This window comes from Denticeps clupeoides, unplaced genomic scaffold (assembly GCF_900700375.1).
Source record: "Denticeps clupeoides unplaced genomic scaffold, fDenClu1.1, whole genome shotgun sequence".
Lineage (NCBI taxonomy): Eukaryota > Metazoa > Chordata > Actinopteri > Clupeiformes > Denticipitidae > Denticeps > Denticeps clupeoides.
Window position 1 is genome coordinate 36,128 of NW_021630118.1, and position 15,909 is coordinate 52,036.

General features: G+C 42.1%; 19 non-coding genes across 19 annotated transcripts; 2 read left to right on the forward strand and 17 right to left on the reverse strand.

Moving 5' to 3' along the window:
* Positions 1 to 114: 114 nt before the first annotated feature.
* Positions 115 to 186, reverse strand: trnag-ccc (transfer RNA glycine (anticodon CCC)). Its single transcript has one exon. It is a non-coding gene; the product is annotated as a tRNA-Gly (tRNA).
* Positions 187 to 464: 278 nt separating this feature from the next.
* On the reverse strand, positions 465 to 546 carry trnal-uag (transfer RNA leucine (anticodon UAG)). Its single transcript has one exon. It is a non-coding gene; the product is annotated as a tRNA-Leu (tRNA).
* Positions 547 to 1,277: 731 nt separating this feature from the next.
* On the reverse strand, positions 1,278 to 1,359 carry trnal-uaa (transfer RNA leucine (anticodon UAA)). The gene has a single exon. It is a non-coding gene; the product is annotated as a tRNA-Leu (tRNA).
* A 727-nt stretch (positions 1,360 to 2,086) lies between these two features.
* trnal-aag (transfer RNA leucine (anticodon AAG)) lies at positions 2,087 to 2,168 on the reverse strand. Its single transcript has one exon. It is a non-coding gene; the product is annotated as a tRNA-Leu (tRNA).
* Positions 2,169 to 3,181: 1,013 nt separating this feature from the next.
* trnal-uag (transfer RNA leucine (anticodon UAG)) lies at positions 3,182 to 3,263 on the reverse strand. Its single transcript has one exon. It is a non-coding gene; the product is annotated as a tRNA-Leu (tRNA).
* A 731-nt stretch (positions 3,264 to 3,994) lies between these two features.
* trnal-uaa (transfer RNA leucine (anticodon UAA)) lies at positions 3,995 to 4,076 on the reverse strand. Its single transcript has one exon. It is a non-coding gene; the product is annotated as a tRNA-Leu (tRNA).
* Positions 4,077 to 5,083: 1,007 nt separating this feature from the next.
* Positions 5,084 to 5,165, reverse strand: trnal-uag (transfer RNA leucine (anticodon UAG)). Its single transcript has one exon. It is a non-coding gene; the product is annotated as a tRNA-Leu (tRNA).
* Positions 5,166 to 5,966: 801 nt separating this feature from the next.
* On the reverse strand, positions 5,967 to 6,038 carry trnag-ccc (transfer RNA glycine (anticodon CCC)). The gene has a single exon. It is a non-coding gene; the product is annotated as a tRNA-Gly (tRNA).
* A 3,145-nt stretch (positions 6,039 to 9,183) lies between these two features.
* Positions 9,184 to 9,255, reverse strand: trnag-ccc (transfer RNA glycine (anticodon CCC)). The gene has a single exon. It is a non-coding gene; the product is annotated as a tRNA-Gly (tRNA).
* A 278-nt stretch (positions 9,256 to 9,533) lies between these two features.
* Positions 9,534 to 9,615, reverse strand: trnal-aag (transfer RNA leucine (anticodon AAG)). Its single transcript has one exon. It is a non-coding gene; the product is annotated as a tRNA-Leu (tRNA).
* Positions 9,616 to 10,413: 798 nt separating this feature from the next.
* Positions 10,414 to 10,485, reverse strand: trnag-ccc (transfer RNA glycine (anticodon CCC)). Its single transcript has one exon. It is a non-coding gene; the product is annotated as a tRNA-Gly (tRNA).
* Positions 10,486 to 10,763: 278 nt separating this feature from the next.
* Positions 10,764 to 10,845, reverse strand: trnal-uag (transfer RNA leucine (anticodon UAG)). Its single transcript has one exon. It is a non-coding gene; the product is annotated as a tRNA-Leu (tRNA).
* A 731-nt stretch (positions 10,846 to 11,576) lies between these two features.
* On the reverse strand, positions 11,577 to 11,658 carry trnal-uaa (transfer RNA leucine (anticodon UAA)). The gene has a single exon. It is a non-coding gene; the product is annotated as a tRNA-Leu (tRNA).
* Positions 11,659 to 12,158: 500 nt separating this feature from the next.
* LOC114783827 (U1 spliceosomal RNA) lies at positions 12,159 to 12,318 on the reverse strand. The gene has a single exon (XR_003748584.1). It is a non-coding gene; the product is annotated as a U1 spliceosomal RNA (small nuclear RNA).
* Positions 12,319 to 13,155: 837 nt separating this feature from the next.
* LOC114783982 (U1 spliceosomal RNA) lies at positions 13,156 to 13,315 on the reverse strand. Its single transcript, XR_003748731.1, has one exon. It is a non-coding gene; the product is annotated as a U1 spliceosomal RNA (small nuclear RNA).
* A 371-nt stretch (positions 13,316 to 13,686) lies between these two features.
* LOC114783909 (U6 spliceosomal RNA) lies at positions 13,687 to 13,793 on the forward strand. The gene has a single exon (XR_003748664.1). It is a non-coding gene; the product is annotated as a U6 spliceosomal RNA (small nuclear RNA).
* Positions 13,794 to 14,213: 420 nt separating this feature from the next.
* LOC114783825 (U1 spliceosomal RNA) lies at positions 14,214 to 14,373 on the reverse strand. Its single transcript, XR_003748582.1, has one exon. It is a non-coding gene; the product is annotated as a U1 spliceosomal RNA (small nuclear RNA).
* Positions 14,374 to 14,578: 205 nt separating this feature from the next.
* On the forward strand, positions 14,579 to 14,683 carry LOC114783941 (U6 spliceosomal RNA). The gene has a single exon (XR_003748693.1). It is a non-coding gene; the product is annotated as a U6 spliceosomal RNA (small nuclear RNA).
* A 423-nt stretch (positions 14,684 to 15,106) lies between these two features.
* Positions 15,107 to 15,266, reverse strand: LOC114783915 (U1 spliceosomal RNA). Its single transcript, XR_003748669.1, has one exon. It is a non-coding gene; the product is annotated as a U1 spliceosomal RNA (small nuclear RNA).
* Between the last annotated feature and the right edge of the window lie 643 nt (positions 15,267 to 15,909).

A 15,909-nucleotide genomic window follows, 5' to 3' on the forward strand; every position in this document is an offset into this window, starting at 1 on the left:
TACCATGACTATTTTGAGGAAACTAGTAATGCTTCACAGAACATACAGTGACAGGAGACAACCAAAAGCATCGTACAAAGATCAATGGTTTGCGTGTTGTTGTAAAAGGTCCATTGCATTGGCCGGGAATCGAACCCGGGTCAACTGCTTGGGAAGCAGCTATGCTCACCACTATACCACCAATGCACACAGCTTGCAGGTTGTCGTAGATTTTCTTAAAGGGAGCATGGCACTGATAAGGAGTCAAACTAATGTTTGATGTGTAGTTAGAAGCTATACTCAGGATTTTGAGAACAATTTATGGCCAGGTGAAAGAGTGCGTGGGTAAAAGGACAGAGGATGAATGTTATTGACTGCTAGATGTTCACCATCAGGTGTGTCGTGGGTGTATTGTGTTTGCATGGCTGCTTGATGAACACCTAAAACAAAACACTACAATTAGTTCCTTGTAGTTTTCATCATAATGGCAGCGGTGGGATTTGAACCCACGCCTCCGAAGAGACTGGAGCCTAAATCCAGCGCCTTAGACCGCTCGGCCACACTACCACTCATTAGGTTAATTTAGATCCTGATGTGTTATAGAACACTTGAGATGAAAACATGACCTTAGCCAAAATTTGGCTTAAAAAGTTGCACAACACAAAAGCAGGATGAAAAAAGAGGACTGCGTTGGCTGGGAGTCCAACCCGGGTCAACTAACCTGAAGGCAGCTATGCTCACCACTATACAACAAAGGCACAAACTAGGAAGTTTTCCATGTTGTGGAATACCAAGGGCATTTAGACCCAAAAGTGGTTATTTCTTTTGGTTGAATAGAGATCAGATTGAGATGGGCTGTGGAAGTGAGTGGTACTGTAACTACATGATGTTTAGAAAAATTAACTAATTCTTCTGAGCAATTGTCACAGTTTTTCCCACAGACAGCATGGCACTGGTGAGGAATCAATCTAGTGCTGGATGCCTGAAAGAATCCATGGTCAGGGCAACAGCAGCAATGCATGGCCAAATGAAAAAAGTGTGTGTGTGACATGACAGAGCATGAACTTTACAGAATGCATGCATTGTGCATTTTAAACAAACAAAAACAAATTCGTAACTTTCACTGCTGGTTTAATCATAAAGGCAGAGGTGAGATTTGTAAAATGAAAGAGGATGAATGTTGTTGACTGCTAGGTGTTCACCATCACTTGTGTCCTGGGTGTATTGTGTTTTCATGGCTGCTTGATGAACACCTAAAACTAAGCACTACAATTAGTTCCTTGTAGTTTTCATCATAATGGCAGCGGTGGGATTTGAACCCACGCCTCCAAAGAGACTGGAGCTTAAATCCAGCGCCTTAGACCGCTCGGCCACACTACCACTCGTTAGCTTATTTTAGATCCTGATGTGTTATAGAACAATTGAGATGAAAACATGACCTTAGCCAAAATTTGGCTTAAAAAGTTGCACAACACAAAAGCAGGATGAAAAAAGAGGACTGCGTTGGCTGGGAGTCCAACCCGGGTCAACTAACCTGAAGGCAGCTATGCTCACCACTATACAACAAAGGCACAAACTAGGAAGTTTTCCATGTTGTGGAATACCAAGGGCATTTAGACCCAAAAGTGGTTATTTCTTTTGGTTGAATAGAGATCAGATTGAGATGGGCTGTGGAAGTGAGTGGTACTGTAACTACATGATGTTTAGAAAAATTAACTAATTCTTCTGAGCAATTGTCACAGTTTTACCCACAGAAAGCATGGCACTGGTGAGGAATCGATCTAGTGCTGGATGCCTGAAAGAATCCATGGGCAGGGCAACAGCAGCAATGCATGGCCAGATACAAAAGTGTGTGTGACATGACAGAGCATGAACTTTACAGAATGCATGCATTGTGCATTTTAAACAAAAAAAAAAAGTCCTTAACTTTCACTGCTGGTTTAATCATATAGGCAGAGGTGAGATTTGTAAAAAGACAGAGGATGAATATTATTGACTGCTAGATGTTCACCATTAGGTGTGTCATAGGTGTATTTTGTTTGCATGGCTGCTTGATGAACACCTAAAACTAAACACTACAATTAGTTCCCTGTACTTTAAAACATAATGGCAGCGGTGGGATTTGAACCCACGCCTCCGAAGAGACTGGAGCCTTAATCCAGCGCCTTAGACCGCTCGGCCACACTACCATTCGTTAGCTCATTTCCGATTCTGATTTGTTATTGAACACTTGAGATGAAGACATGACCTTAGCCAAAATTTGGCTTAAAAAGTTGCACAACACAAAAGCAGGACAAAAAAAAGGACTGCGTTGGTTGGGAGTCCAACCTGGGTCAACTAACTGGAAGGCAGCTATGCTCACCACTATACAACCAAGGCACAAACTAGGAAGTTTTCCATGTTGTGGAATACCAAGGGCATTTAGACCCAAAAGTGGTTATTGCTTTTGGTTGAATACAGATCAGATTGAGATGGGCTGTGGAAGTGAGTGGTGATGTAACTACATGATGATTAGAAGCATTAACTAATTCGTCTGAGCAATTGTCACAGTTTTACCCACAGAAAGCATGGGACTGGTGAGAAATCGATCTAGTGCTGGATGCCTGAAAGAATCCATGGGCAGGGCAACAGCAGCAATGCATGGCCAGATACAAAAGTGTGTGTGACATGACAGGGCATGAACTTTACAGAATGCATGCATTGTTCATTTTAAACAAACAAAAACTAGTTCATGACCTTTACTGCATTTTTAATCACATAGGCAGTTGTGGGATTTGAACCCACATTTGTAAAACAGACTGGACATTTACACTAGTAGCACAGACCTTTCAGACAAGCTACCTTCTGTGAGATATATTAAATGCAACATCTTTACCATGACTATTTTGAGGAAACTAGTAATGCTTCACAGAACATACAGTGACAGGAGACAACCAAAAGCATCGTACAAAGATCAATGGTTTGCGTGTTGTTGTAAAAGGTCCATTGCATGTTTGATGTGTAGTTAGAAGCTATACTCAGGATTTTGAGAACAATTTATGGCCAGGTGAAAGAGTGCGTGGGTAAAAGGACAGAGGATGAATGTTATTGACTGCTAGATGTTCACCATCAGGTGTGTCGTGGGTGTATTGTGTTTGCATGGCTGCTTGATGAACACCTAAAACAAAACACTACAATTAGTTCCTTGTAGTTTTCATCATAATGGCAGCGGTGGGATTTGAACCCACGCCTCCGAAGAGACTGGAGCCTAAATCCAGCGCCTTAGACCGCTCGGCCACACTACCACTCATTAGGTTATTTTAGATCCTGATGTGTTATAGAACACTTGAGATGAAAACATGACCTTAGCCAAAATTTGGCTTAAAAAGTTGCACAACACAAAAGCAGGATGAAAAAAGAGGACTGCGTTGGCTGGGAGTCCAACCCGGGTCAACTAACCTGAAGGCAGCTATGCTCACCACTATACAACAAAGGCACAAACTAGGAAGTTTTCCATGTTGTGGAATACCAAGGGCATTTAGACCCAAAAGTGGTTATTTCTTTTGGTTGAATAGAGATCAGATTGAGATGGGCTGTGGAAGTGAGTGGTACTGTAACTACATGATGTTTAGAAAAATTAACTAATTCTTCTGAGCAATTGTCACAGTTTTTCCCACAGACAGCATGGCACTGGTGAGGAATCAATCTAGTGCTGGATGCCTGAAAGAATCCATGGTCAGGGCAACAGCAGCAATGCATGGCCAAATGAAAAAAGTGTGTGTGTGACATGACAGAGCATGAACTTTACAGAATGCATGCATTGTGCATTTTAAACAAACAAAAACAAATTCGTAACTTTCACTGCTGGTTTAATCATAAAGGCAGAGGTGAGATTTGTAAAATGAAAGAGGATGAATGTTGTTGACTGCTAGGTGTTCACCATCACTTGTGTCCTGGGTGTATTGTGTTTTCATGGCTGCTTGATGAACACCTAAAACTAAGCACTACAATTAGTTCCTTGTAGTTTTCATCATAATGGCAGCGGTGGGATTTGAACCCACGACTCCAAAGAGACTGGAGCTTAAATCCAGCGCCTTAGACCGCTCGGCCACACTACCATTCGTTAGCTTATTTTAGATCCTGATGTGTTATAGAACAATTGAGATGAAAACATGACCTTAGCCAAAATTTGGCTTAAAAAGTTGCACAACACAAAAGCAGGATGAAAAAAGAGGACTGCGTTGGCTGGGAGTCCAACCCGGGTCAACTAATTGGAAGGCAGTTATGTTCACCACTATACAACCAAGGCACAAACTAAGAAGTTTTCCATGTTGTGGAATACCAAGGGCATTTAGACCCAAAAGTGGTTATTGCTTTTGGTTGAATACAGATCAGATTGAGATGGGCTGTGGAAGTGATTGGTGATGTAACTACATAATGTTTAGAAGCATTAACTAATTCTTCTGAGCAATTGTCACAGTTTTACCCACAGACAGCATGGCACTGGTGAGGAATCGATCTAGTGCTGGATGCCTGAAAGAATCCATGCATCCAGCAGCAATGCATGGCCAGATACAAAAGTGTGTGCGACATGACAGGGTATGAACTTTACCGAATGCATGCATTGTTCATTTTAAACAAACAAAAACTAATTCATGACCTTTACTGCATTTTTAATCACATAGGCAGTTGTGGGATTTGAACCCACATTTGTACAACAGACTGGACATTTACACTAGTAGCACAGACCTTTCAGACAAGCTACCTTCTGTGAGATATATTAAATGCAACATCTTTACCATGACTATTTTGAGGAAACTAGTAATGCTTCACAGAACATACAGTGACAGGAGACAACCAAAAGCATCGTACAAAGATCAATGGTTTGCGTGTTGTTGTAAAAGGTCCATTGCATGTTTGATGTGTAGTTAGAAGCTATACTCAGGATTTTGAGAACAATTTATGGCCAGGTGAAAGAGTGCGTGGGTAAAAGGACAGAGGATGAATGTTATTGACTGCTAGATGTTCACCATCAGGTGTGTCGTGGGTGTATTGTGTTTGCATGGCTGCTTGATGAACACCTAAAACAAAACACCACAATTAGTCCTTGTAGTTTTCATCATAATGGCAGCGGTGGGATTTGAACCCACGCCTCTGAAGAGACTGGAGCCTAAATCCAGCGCCTTAGACCGCTCGGCCACAATACCACTCATTAGGTTATTTTAGATCCTGATGTGTTATAGAACACTTGAGATGAAAACATGACCTTAGCCAAAATTTGGCTTAAAAAGTTGCACAACACAAAAGCAGGATGAAAAAAGAGGACTGCGTTGGCTGGGAGTCCAACCCGGGTCAACTAACCTGAAGGCAGCTATGCTCACCACTATACAACAAAGGCACAAACTAGGAAGTTTTCCATGTTGTGGAATACCAAGGGCATTTAGACCCAAAAGTGGTTATTTCTTTTGGTTGAATAGAGATCAGATTGAGATGGGCTGTGGAAGTGAGTGGTACTGTCACTACATGATGTTTAGAAAAATTAACTATTTCTTCTGAGCAATTGTCACAGTTTTTCCCACAGACAGCATGGCACTGGTGAGGAATCAGTCTAGTGCTGGATGCCTGAAAGAATCCATGGTCAGGGCAACAGCAGCAATGCATGGCCAAATGAAAAAAGTGTGTGTGTGACATGACAGGGCATGAACTTTACAGAATGCATGCATTGTTCATTTTAAACAAACAAAAACTAATTCATGACCTTTACTGCATTTTTAATCACATAGGCAGTTGTGGGATTTGAACCCACATTTGTACAACAGACTGGACATTTACACTAGTAGCACAGACCTTTCAGACAAGCTACCTTCTGTGAGATTTATTAAATGCAACATCTTTACCATGACTATTTTGGGGAAACTAGTAATGCTTCACAAAACATACAGTGACAGGAGACAACCAAAAGCATCGTACAAAGATCAATGATTTGCGTGTTGTTGTAAAAGGTCCATTGCATTGGCCGGGAATCGAACCCGGGTCAACTGCTTGGGAAGCAGCTATGCTCACCACTATACCACCAATGCACACAGCTTGCAGGATGTCGTAGTTTTTCTTAAAGGGAGCATGGCACTGATAAGGAGTCAAACTAATGTTTGATGTGTAGTTAGAAGCTATACTCAGGATTTTGAGAACAATTTATGGCCAGGTGAAAGAGTGCGTGGGTGAAAGGACAGGATGAATGTTATTGACTGCTAGATGTTCACCATCAGGTGTGTCGTGGGTGTATTGTGTTTTAATGGCTGCTTGATGAACACCTAAAACTAAGCACTACAATTAGTTCCCTGTACTTTAAAACATAATGGCAGCGGTGGGATTTGAACCGACGCCTCCGAAGAGACTGGAGCCTAAATCCAGCGCCTTAGCCCACTCGGCTCATTTTAGATCCTGATGTGTTAAAGAACACTTGAGATGAAGACATGACCTTATCCAAAATTTGGCTTAAAAAAAGAGGACTGCATTGGCTGGGAGTCGAACCTGGGTATCTTGCTTGGAAGGCAGCTATGCTCAACACTATTCAGAATCAGAAACAGAATCGTATTTATTGGCCAAGTAAGTGCAAGCACATACAAGGAAATTGATTCCGGTAGATGGTGTCTCTCAAGTACAATGTAGGAGAAAAAGATAAAAAACAACAACAACAACAAACAACAACAACAACAATGTGCAAGGGTGTTGTGCTATTGTCCAAATTGTGGATTGTTTGTGATTTATAAATAACTATAACTATATCTACTATTTATGAATAAATAGGCAAAAAACAAACGAAATCTTATATACAAGTGAACATAAAGTGCAGTGTGTAATGATGGATGAGATTTACAGTATCAGCCGTTTAGGAGGGAGATGGCGAGGGGGAAGAAACTGTTCTTGTGTCGGCTGGTCCTGGTCTGCAGGCTTCTATAACGTCTGCCAGCGAGCAGCAGGTCAAAGAGCCTGTGACCAGGGTGTGAGGGGTCTGAGATGATTTTCCCTGCCATTTTCCTGGATCTTGAGAGGTACAGGTCCTGGATGGAGGGCAAGGGGGCACCGGTGATCCTTTCTGCTGACCGTACAGTCCGCTGCAGTCTGATCCTGTCCGGTTTAGTGGCTGCTCCATACCAGACAGTGATGGAGGAGCACAGGACAGACTCAATGACCGCAGTGTAGAACTGGATCAGCAGCTCCTGTGGAAGACTGTACTTCCCCAGTTGCCTCAGGAAGTACATCCTCTGCTGGGTCTTTTTGAGGATGGAGGAGATGTTGGTCTCCCACTTCAGGTCCTGGGAAATGGTGGTGCCTAGGAATGTGAAGGTCTCCACAATAGACACCAGCCTGTCTGATATAGTGAGGGGGAGCAATGTTGAGGGATGTCTCCTGAAGTCCACCGTCATCTCCACAGTCTTAAGCGTGTTCAGCACCAGGTTGTGTTGACTGCACCAGAGTACCAGACGCTCAACTTCCTGTCGGTATGCAGACTCATCACCATCCTGGATGAGCCCAATGACAGTGGTGTCGTCTGCAAACTTCAGGAGTTTCACAGTTGAGTTCCTGGAGGGCAGTCGTTGGTGTACAGGGAGAAGAGAAGTGGGGAGAGGACACATCCGTGAGGGGCACCAGTACTGAGGGACCGTGTTCCAGAAGTGATCTCCCTCAGCCTCACTTGCTGCTTCCTGTCTGTCAGGAAGCTGGTGATCCACTTGCAGGTACCAGGTGACACGCTGAGCTGGGAGAGTTTGGAGGTGAGGAGTTCAGGCACAATGGTGTTGAATGCTGAGCTGAAGTCCACAAACAGAATCCTGGCATAGGTTCCCGGGCGGTCGAGATGTTGCAGGATGTAATGCAGCCCCATATTCACTACATCATCCACCGACCTGTTTGCCCGGTAGGCAAACTGCAGGGGGTCCAGTTGGTGTTCTGTGATGTCCTTTAGATGGGCTAAAACCAGGCGTTCAAAGGATTTCATGACCACAGACGTCAAGACGACAGGTCTGTAGTCATTTGGAACAGTGATGGTGGGTTTCTTGGGGACCGGAATAATGGTGGAGCGTTTGAAGCAGGTGGGAACTTCACACAGCTCCAGGGATCTGTTGAAGATGTGGGGGAAGATGGGAGCCAGCTGTTCAGCACAGGCTTTGAGACAGGAGGGGGAGACACTGTCTGGACCTGCGGCTTTCCTGGTCTTCTGTTTCTGGAACAGCCAACGCACATCTTCAACGTGTATTCTGAGATCCAGGGGGGGTGGGGGGGTGAGAGGTGTGACAGGGTTCATTGTCTCTGGGAAGGGGTGGGTGACAGAGGAGGATGGGGAGGAGTGAGGAGTGATGGTGGTCTGTGTCTCTGGAGTGGGGTGGTTGAGGGGTGTGAATCATCAACCAAGGCACAAACTAGGAAGTTTTCCATGTTGTGGAATACCAAAATGCATTTAGATCCAAAAGTTGTATTTGCTTTTGGTTGAATACAGATCAGATTGAGATGGGCTGTGGAAGTGAGTGGTGGTGTAACTACATGATGTTAAGAAGCATTATTTAATTCCTCTGGGCAATTGTCACAGATTTTCCCACAGAGAGCATGGCCCGGGTGAGCAATCAATCTAATGCTGGATTCCTGAAAGAATCCATGGTCAGGGCAACAGCAGCAATGCATGGCCAGATAAAAAAGTGTGTGTGACATGACAGAGCATGAACTTTACAGAATGCATGCATTGTGCATTTTAAACAAAACAAAAAAGTCCTTAACTTTCACTGCTGGTTTAATCATATAGGCAGAGGTGAGATTTGTAAAAAGACAGAGGATGAATATTATTGACTGCTAGGTGTTCACCATCAGGTGTGTCGTGGGTGTATTGTGTTTTAATGGCTGCTTGATGAACACCTAAAACTAAGCACTACAATTAGTTCCTTGTAGTTTTCATCATAATGGCAACGTTGGGATTTGAACCCACACCTCCGAAGAGACTGGAGCTTAAATCCTGCGCCTTAGACCACTCGGCCACACTACCATTCATTAGCTTAATTTAGATCCTGATGTGTTATAGAACACTTGAGATGAAAACATGACCTTAGCCAAAATGTGGCTTTAGGTGTTCATTTTGGGGAAACTAGTAGTACTTCACAGAACATAGAGTGACAGGAGGCAACCAATAGCATCTTACAAAGATGAATAGTTTGCGTATTGTTGTAATAGGTCCATTGCATTGGCCGGGAATCGAACCCGGGTAAACTGCTTGGGAAGCAGCTATACTCACCACTATACCACCAATGCACAAATCTTGCTGGTTGTCGTAGTTTTTCTTAAAGGGAGCATGGCACTGATAAGGAGTCAAACTAATGTTTGATGAGTAGTTAGAAGCTATACTCAGGATTTTGCGAACAATTTATGACCAGGTTAAAGAGTGCGTGGGTAAAAAGACAGAGGATGAATGTTATTGACTGCTAGATGTTCACCATTAGGTGTGTCATAGGTGTATTTTGTTTGCATGGCTGCTTGATGAACACCTAAAACTAAACACTACAATTAGTTCCCTGTACTTTAAAACATAATGGCAGCGGTGGGATTTGAACCCACGCCTCCGAAGAGACTGGAGCCTTAATCCAGCGCCTTAGACCGCTCGGCCACACTACCACTCATTAGGTTATTTTAGATCCTGATGTGTTATAGAACACTTGAGATGAAAACATGACCTTAGCCAAAATTTGGCTTAAAAAGTTGCACAACACAAAAGCAGGATGAAAAAAGAGGACTGCGTTGGCTGGGAGTCCAACCCGGGTCAACTAACCTGAAGGCAGCTATGCTCACCACTATACAACAAAGGCACAAACTAGGAAGTTTTCCATGTTGTGGAATACCAAGGGCATTTAGACCCAAAAGTGGTTATTTCTTTTGGTTGAATAGAGATCAGATTGAGATGGGCTGTGGAAGTGAGTGGTACTGTAACTACATGATGTTTAGAAAAATTAACTAATTCGTCTGAGCAATTGTCACAGTTTTACCCACAGAAAGCATGGCACTGGTGAGGAATCGATCTAGTGCTGGATGCCTGAAAGAATCCATGGGCAGGGCAACAGCAGCAATGCATGGCCAGATACAAAAGTGTGTGTGACATGACAGGGCATGAACTTTACAGAATGCATGCATTGTTCATTTTAAACAAACAAAAACTAATTCATGACCTTTACTGCATTTTTAATCACATAGGCAGTTGTTGGATTTGAACCCACATTTGTAAAACAGACTGGACATTTACACTAGTAGCACAGACCTTTCAGACAAGCTACCTTCTGTGAGATATATTAAATGCAACATCTTTACCATGACTATTTTGAGGAAACTAGTAATGCTTCACAGAACATACAGTGACAGGAGACAACCAAAAGCATCGTACAAAGATCAATGGTTTGCGTGTTGTTGTAAAAGGTCCATTGCATTGGCCGGGAATCGAACCCGGGTCAACTGCTTGGGAAGCAGCTATGCTCACCACTATACCACCAATGCACACAGCTTGCAGGTTGTCGTAGATTTTCTTAAAGGGAGCATGGCACTGATAAGGAGTCAAACTAATGTTTGATGTGTAGTTAGAAGCTATACTCAGGATTTTGAGAACAATTTATGGCCAGGTGAAAGAGTGCGTGGGTAAAAGGACAGAGGATGAATGTTATTGACTGCTAGATGTTCACCATCAGGTGTGTCGTGGGTGTATTGTGTTTGCATGGCTGCTTGATGAACACCTAAAACAAAACACCACAATTAGTTCCTTGTAGTTTTCATCATAATGGCAGCGGTGGGATTTGAACCCACGCCTCCGAAGAGACTGGAGCCTAAATCCAGCGCCTTAGACCGCTCGGCCACACTACCACTCATTAGGTTATTTTAGATCCTGATGTGTTATAGAACACTTGAGATGAAAACATGACCTTAGCCAAAATTTGGCTTAAAAAGTTGCACAACACAAAAGCAGGATGAAAAAAGAGGACTGCGTTGGCTGGGAGTCCAACCCGGGTCAACTAACCTGAAGGCAGCTATGCTCACCACTATACAACAAAGGCACAAACTAGGAAGTTTTCCATGTTGTGGAATACCAAGGGCATTTAGACCCAAAAGTGGTTATTTCTTTTGGTTGAATAGAGATCAGATTGAGATGGGCTGTGGAAGTGAGTGGTACTGTAACTACATGATGTTTAGAAAAATTAACTAATTCTTCTGAGCAATTGTCACAGTTTTTCCCACAGACAGCATGGCACTGGTGAGGAATCAATCTAGTGCTGGATGCCTGAAAGAATCCATGGTCAGGGCAACAGCAGCAATGCATGGCCAAATGAAAAAAGTGTGTGTGTGACATGACAGAGCATGAACTTTACAGAATGCATGCATTGTGCATTTTAAACAAACAAAAACAAATTCGTAACTTTCACTGCTGGTTTAATCATAAAGGCAGAGGTGAGATTTGTAAAATGAAAGAGGATGAATGTTGTTGACTGCTAGGTGTTCACCATCACTTGTGTCCTGGGTGTATTGTGTTTGCATGGCTGCTTGATGAACACCTAAAACTAAGCACTACAATTAGTTCCTTGTAGTTTTCATCATAATGGCAGCGGTGGGATTTGAACCCACGACTCCAAAGAGACTGGAGCTTAAATCCAGCGCCTTAGACCGCTCGGCCACACTACCATTCGTTAGCTTATTTTAGATCCTGATGTGTTATAGAACAATTGAGATGAAAACATGACCTTAGCCAAAATTTGGCTTAAAAAGTTGCACAACACAAAAGCAGGATGAAAAAAGAGGACTGCGTTGGCTGGGAGTCAAGATTAGCATGGAACTTGCAAAAAGATGACACACAAATCAGTGAAGTGCTCCATATTTTCAACTTTTTTTGATTGACAAATAGGAAATAGGGTTCCTTAGGAAAAGGGAGATGCTGTGACAAATTCCAAATGTTTCTTTTATTTTCAAAGCAAACACACAGCGATAAAGACCATAAGAAGATCAGAAACTTTTCAAACTGCAACTGGTGTCAATGTATTGATGAAGTTGTTCATGTAGAGGACAATCTCAATCATTTGGTAAGATTAGAAGAACTGAAGCTGCTGTACATTTCTTTAGCTGACTCTAGGCCTGACTCTACGCAGACAATTGTGTTTGTGGTTAAGTTGTGAACAACATGCTTGTGAGAGGGTAAACGCAGTCTGCCGCTATCAGGAATGATGCAGTCTAGATGCCCACATATGGGGATTTTGTAGGAGTCAAAACTAGCAAAATGCAGAGGTACAACCTCAGTCTGGGAAGACCACATATTTGAGAATGAAATTTCCCCTTCCAAAAAAGCATGAACTATAATGAAATGGCAGAAGATGGCTGCCAGTACCTTAACAGAGACCCAGACAGTGACATCACCACATGGAATAAACACACTGACTGGAACCACGCCCCTTTCCTGCATTGACCTGCCCACTTTGTGATGTTCCCATGACTCTTGACACCAATCAAATTATTCATCTTTCTTTGCTACACAAACTGACCACACTTTAATCATGCACCTCTACAAGTTAACAGCCTCTTGGAAAATGCAATTAGGGTAACTAATCATTTGCTCTCTAAATATTTTATCACATTTTTACACAATACTCCATACAAGGTCTTGGTGAGCAGAACAATGATATGGTCAGTATTATAAGTGGCAGCTGAGAAGCTGGTTGATGTGCTTGCTACGGCTGCACATATACTAAAATTGTGAAGCGTTCCGTATTTTGTTCTTTTTTAATTAGACAAAGAGTCACTTGGGACTAGGAAGATGTTGTACCAAGATTAGCATGGAACTTGTAAAGGGATGACACACAAATCAGTGAAGTGCTCCATATTTTCAACTTTTTTTGATTGACAAATAGGAACTAGGGTTCCTTGGGAAAAGGGAGTTGCTGTGCCAAATTTTAAATATTTATTTTATTTTCAAAGCAAACACACAGGGATAAAGACCATAAGAAGATCAGAAACTTTTCCAAATGCAACTGGTGTCAATGTATTAATGAAGTTGCTCATGTAGTGGACAATCTCAATCATTTGGTAAGATTAGAAGATCTGAAGCTGCTGTACATTTCTTTAGCTGACTCTAGGACTGACTCTACGCAGACAATTGTGTTTGTGGTTTAGTTGTGAACAAAATGCTTGTGAGAGTGTAAACGCAGTCTGTCGCTATCAGGAATGATGCAGTCTAGATGCCCACATATGGGGACTTTGTAGGAGTCAGCACTAGCAAAATGCAGAGGTACAACCACAGTCTGGGAAGACCACATATTTGAGAATGAAATTTCCCCTTCCAAAAAAGCATGAACTATAATGAAATGGCAGAAGATGGCTGCCAGTACCTTAACAGAGACCCAGACAGTGACATCACCATGTGGAATAAACACACTGCCTGGAACCACGCCCCTTTTCCTGCATTGACCTGCCCACTTCATGATGTTCCTATGACTCTTGACACCAATCAAATTATTCTTCTTACTTTGCTACACAAACTAAGAATACTTTAATCATGCACCTCCACAAGTTACCAGCCTCTTGGAAAATGCAATTAGGGTAACTAAGCATTTGCTCTCTAAATATTTTATCAAATTTTTACACAATACTCCATACAAGGTCTTGGTGAGCAGAACAATGATTTGGTCAGTATTATAAGTGGCAGCCGAGAAGCTTGTTGATGTGCTTGCTACGGCTGCACATATACTAAAATTGGATCGATACAGAGAAGATTAGCATGGCCCCTGCGAAAGGATGACACGCAAATCCGTGAAGCGTTCCATATTTTGTTCTTTTTTAATTAGACAAAGAGTCACTTGGTACTAGGAAGAGGTTGTACAAAGATTAGCATGGAACTTGTAAAGGGATGACACACAAATCAGTGAAGTGCTCCATATTTTCAACTTCTTTTGATTGACAAATAGGAACTAGGGTTCCTTGGGAAAAGGGAGATGCTGTACCAAATTCCAAATGTTCAGTTTTTTTTATTTTCAAAGCAAACACACAGGGATGAATACCACAAGAAGATCAGAAACATGTCCAACTGCAACTGGTGTCAAGGTATTAATGAAGTTGCTCATGTAGTGGACAATCTCAATCATTTGGTAAGATAAGAAGAACTGAAGCTACTGTACATTTCTTTAGCTGACTCTAGGCCTGACTCTACACAGACAATTGTGTTTGAGGTTTAGTTGTGAACAACATGCTTGTGAGAGGGTAAACGCAGTCTGCCGCTATCAGGAATGATGCAGTCTAGATGCCCACATATGGGGACTTTGTAGGAGTCAGCACTAGCAAAATGCAGAGGTACAACCTCAGTCTGGGAAGACCACCAATTTTAGAATGAAATTTCCCCTTCCAAAAAAGCATGAACTATAATGAAATGGCAGAAGATTGCTGCCAGTACCTTAACAGAGACCCAGACAGTGACATCACCACGTGGAATAAACACACTATCTGGAACCACGCCCCTTTCCTGCATTGACCTGCCCACTTTGTGATGTTCCCATGACTCTTGACACCAATCAAATTATTCTTCTTTCTTTTCTACACAATCTAACAGTACTTTTATCATGCACCTCCACAAGTTACATATACTAAAATTGGATCGATACAGAGAAGATTAGCATGGCCCCTGCGAAAGGATGACACGCAAATCCGTGAAGCGTTCCATATTTTGTTCTTTTTTAATTAGACAAAGAGTCACTTGGGACTAGGAAGATGTTGTACCAAGATTAGCATGGAACTTGCAAAAAGATGACACACAAATCAGTGAAGTGCTCCATATTTTCAACTTTTTTTGATTGACAAATAGGAACTAGGGTTCCTTAGGAAAAAGAAGATGCTGTGCCAAATTCCAAATGTTTCGTTTTTTTTTTTTTTTTCAAAGCAATAACACAAGGATGAACACCATAAGAAGGTCAGAAACATGTCCAACTGCATCTGGTGTCAATGTATTAATGAAGTTGCTCATGTAGTGGACAATCTCAATCATTTGGTATGATAAGAAGAACTGAAGCTGCTGTACACTTCTTTAGCTGACTCTAGGCCTGACTCTACGCAGACAATTGTGTTTGTGGTTTAGTTTTGAACAACATGCTAGTGAGAGGGTAAACAAAGTCTGTCGCTATCAGGAATGATGCAGTCTAGATGCCCACATATGGGGATTTTGTAGGAGTCAAAACTAGCAAAATGCAAAGGTACAACCACAGTCTGGGAAGACCACATATTTGAGAATGAAATTTCCCCTGCCAAAAAAGCATGAACTATAATGAAATGGCAGAAGATTGCTGCCAGTACCTTAACAGAGACCCAGACAGTGACATCACCACGTGGAATAAACACGCTGCCTGGAACCACGCCCCTTTCCTGCATTGACCTGCCCACTTTGTGATGTTCCTCTGACTCTTGACAACAATCAAATTATTCTTCTTACTTTGCTACACAAACTAAGAATACTTTAATCATGCACCTCCACAAGTTACCAGCCTCTTGGAAAATGCAATTAGGGTAACTAAGCATTTGCTCTCTAAATATTTTATCAAATTTTTACACAATACTCCATACAAGGTCTTGGTGAGCAGAACAATGATATGGTCAGTATTATAAGTGGCAGCTGAGAAGCTTGTTGATGTGCTTGCTACGGCTGCACATATACTAAAATTGTGAAGCGTTCCGTATTTTGTTCTTTTTTAATTAGACAAAGAGTCACTTGGGACTAGGAAGATGTTGTACCAAGATTAGCATGGAACTTGTAAAGGGATGACACACAAATCAGTGAAGTGCTCCATATTTTCAACTTTTTTTGATTGACAAATAGGAACTAGGGTTCCTTGGGAAAAGGAAGATGCTGTGCCAAATTCCAAATGTTTAGTTTATTTTATTTTCAAAGCAAACACACAGGGA